Genomic DNA, 4043 nt, shown 5'->3' with positions numbered 1-4043 from the left:
TCACTCATCCATCTTTACATTATTCTTTTCACACATCCATGCACCCATTCACCCATCCATTCTGCCAATCATTCATCCATGCTTTCACTCATCCATCCATCCATTTTCCCTTTCTCTCTCCATTCCCCTTTCACTTAGCCACCCATCCTTCTATCCACCCTTCACCCATCCACCTACTCATCCATTTACTCATCCACTCATTACTCCATCCATTGACCCTATCACTCCCCCATCCATCCTTTTGTCCATCTACCCTCCCTTTCACTCACTTGCCCATCCTTACATCCACCCTTTCACTCATCCATCCATCCATTCATTCACCCTTTCACTCATCCATCCATCCATTCATTCACCCTTTCACTCATCAATTCATCAATCCATCATTTCTCTCATCCATCCACCCATTCTCTCACCCATCATCCACCCTTTCACTCCTCCACCCATCCTTTTACTGATCCATCCACCCTTTTTCCTATTCATCTGCCCTTCCACCCATACATCCATTTACCCTCATCCATCCTTCCGCCCACACATCTATCCATCCTTTCTCTCATTATCCATCCATTCACCCTTTCACTCATCCATTCATCCTTTCACTAATCCATCCAGCCATTTACCCATTCCTTCACTTATTCACTATACCACCTTTTCACATTAATTATGAGCTGAGCCTTTGTCTACTGAGTTGCAGACAGAAGAGGCCCATAAAGAACTTCACCCTCGCTGTCGTTCTTAAAGCAAGGGGTGGGGGAGGTTTCACTATGCCCCTGCACATCGGCTATATCTGAAAACTTGGTAGTCTTGAATCATGCATGATGCACAGTGCCAGGACGTGAGGTAACTGTGACATGGTGTTGTTTTCAGGGCTTTAAGTGGGATGGAAAAACTGGGGGTCTCTCCAAGGGGCGTGTCTGATGTAATTAACGGGCGTGGCTTAAAACATCTAAGCTAAAAATATGTGCTGAGCAGAATGTGCCGCCCGATTGGTATTTTGCTGTTTCTATCATTGCATCCAGTAACATCAGACCTACAACAAGCCATGACTATTGGCTTTGTCAATGGATGTTAGTTGCTAGGGATTTACCTCTGCTTCACAACCGTCGTGGGACTACAGCGTGACACTTTGTGTTTCTTCTGCGCCAGCATCTCGCCGGACCCGCTGTGCGGGTCCCGCAGCGCCATTCTAAAACTCAGAAGAGTGGCGAGGAACGGGGCTCACTGAAACCGGGTGTGCCTTGGTGGACAGGGCTGCGAGCAGCAGGGGGCTCCATTGCCCAGGAGCCCCTGCGTGCCCAATTCTCTACACCTGGGCTGCTCTCCCTGACGACACGCCCACATGACCCCGCGCCCACGCACTTCACATATTTAAGGATACGCCATCCCGCTGCGCGGGAGCGCCCGGGGCTAAGCCCGGGCAAAGGGCGGGCCGTCTGAGGCCGTCCAAGGGCGTACAGGGACGGGCCGGGCCCTTTCTCTTACATTCCGGACTCGAGGACCCAAAGTATGTTTTAGTTATGAATGTGATGAGATACTTAATGTAGTTATTGTGTGTAAGTTTAGTATTAACTTCTTGTCTCATTTATATTTTAAACCGTACAAATTTGTTTTTAATGATGTCTCTACTATTAAGGAAGGGTAGGCGAGTCACAGTAAAGTCAAGCAGCGTTAAAGCCACTGGAACACTAGATGATTTCATTATCCGGGCTACGGGGATACTGGATAAAGAAATTGCTCTCACTGAAAAGCGTTTGTCTCTGGATTTAGTTACGGGGAAACGTTCATCCCTGGGACGTTTTGCCTCTGTGGTCACTCCTGAAAAGAGTATAGTTAATGACTTGGAAGTTAGCCCAAATTTAGTCGTAACGCCAGATACTCAAGAAATACCTATGGTTGATGTAGCGAATGGCCCAATAGAGGATTGTACTGTATTGAGTAACATTGGGGATGGGAATCAACACCCTAATTTGAACCTATCGGGGCCTATTCCCCTATAACCCAAAGTTCCGGATCCTGTTCAAGTAGCCGCAAAAATTAGCAAACGTAAAAGAGGGGGAGGTCACTTGAAGGGAAGGGTAACACGATTGGGAGATCCCGGTTATCTGACTCATTGCTGCCAAAATAATAATAACGAAGATTTGTTAATACACATTGAGAAGTTGGTAAAAAGTCTTTTGATGCCCCTTATAGAGAGAACACAAATTGTTAACTTAAAATTGGACCAATTAGAGCATTTAATATCAGTTAATACGCATTCGCTGGAAACTCTGGCTAATAACAGTAAACTCCCTGAGCCCCTGGGGAATTGTATTGTAACAAAGAAGGGGGCTCAGAAATTTTTTATTCAAAATCAAAGTAATCCATCCCAGCCTATTGCATCTGCTGATTTCCAGCGAACCCCTGTACAGTTAGTTTCATCTAAACCTACATTGGCGGTTGATGTGGACTCTCAGTCAATGTCTATTACAGCTATAGCACCAGCATCGAGATTAACAACGTCTAAGCTAGTGGCCGCACCTGAAGTTAAATTAACTCCATTGAGCGGTTCATTAGTCCCGGGTAAAATGGCACCACCAAGTAAATCAATCTGTGTGAACATACCCCCTGATTCTGCCCCTTTTATGGCTATCCTGACAGGTGTCCCGATGGTCGCACGAAATAAACATGAATCTAGCCAGGACTTATTAAATAAAGTCACATTTGGGCTCAACAACAATAGACCACTTCCCCCAGCTTCTGTTACAAAAATATTAAGTGTACGAAGGGTCCCTTGGGTTGGTCCAAGTAAGAAGGATTTAGAGGGGGACTGCATCCTAATTAACTTTAGGGACAGGTCGGTCAAGGACTTAATTTGTAACAAAGCAAGGTTTGCTAGATTGGGGGATATTCAATGTATAGGCCTTGAATATTTTTACCCCAACCTGTATCATGCTCCCCTCAATTCTCGCTTCCGTGGGTCGAGATTGCAGGGCAATAGTCATTCTGGGTGGACACAGATTAATACTGCATCTCGACCTCCCCAAAATCATCCTGGTTTGTGGCACCAGGGTGATGGATCTCTCATGGGGCCAACAAGTTTTAATAATTTTATGCAACTGCCCTATGATCAATCAAGAAGGAGATTCCAGGGGGAGGAATACCCAGGGTGGATGCCAAATAACAATATTTCTCTAAGAAACCGATTTGACCCACTGGTGGGAATGGAGGGTTTAGATTGACCATTAGACAAGAAAAAGGAAAATGTTCTATTTACTTCAGATTTGGCCGTGGGGGAGAATGAGGGGGAAAGGCAGAAGGATAACTCGGTGGTGGATGTTTTCAACCACAATGCACAGCCTAAAATACTTCTGGACATTCAGGCTGTCAGTAACTTAGGCTCTGAGCTAAACCCACCTATTACTGGGCATGACCTGGCAACTCCAAAAGAGGCTGTGGACGATAACCTAGGGGAACCTACACTGTGCCTAATCTCATGGAATATTGCAGGTCTTGCGGGTAGAATGGAGGACGAAGCTTGGCTGGATTATGTGGTTGGTCAGGATATCCTGTGCTTTCAGGAGACATGGAGCAGAACGGGTGGGGAAATTGATGGTTTTCAATCTTTTAACGTTTTGGCGGTGCCATCACCAGCTGGGAGGGCAAGGGGTGGGATAATGACAGCTCTCTCCATCAAACTAAAGAACTTGATAACTTCAAAAATAGTGGATACTCCCTGGTACCAGTTGCTCTTGTTGGAAAATTTGTTCCCAGAGCCCTTGTTATTAATTGATTGGTACCACAATGTCTTTGATAGGAATGATGTATCTATAATTCAGAGTTTGGAGGAAGTAATATGTAAGGCTCGTAGTGAACGACCTCTATTATTTGTTATTTGGGTTGGCGATTTTAATTGTTCATTGTGCAAATTTGGTGGTTCAAATGTGTGTGGTTTCGAGGATCTAAATGAACAGCCCTTGATGCATTTTAAACACACGCCCCAGGGGGACGCTTTAAATAATATCATTGTCTTAAATGATTTATGTATGGTAGAGCCCTGGGTCGCCCCA

Source organism: Triturus cristatus, chromosome 8, assembly GCF_964204655.1.
Source record: "Triturus cristatus chromosome 8, aTriCri1.1, whole genome shotgun sequence".
NCBI classification, from domain to species: domain Eukaryota; kingdom Metazoa; phylum Chordata; class Amphibia; order Caudata; family Salamandridae; genus Triturus; species Triturus cristatus.
The sequence above is the reverse complement of the archived record's forward strand: the minus strand, read 5'-3'. Positions refer to the sequence as shown.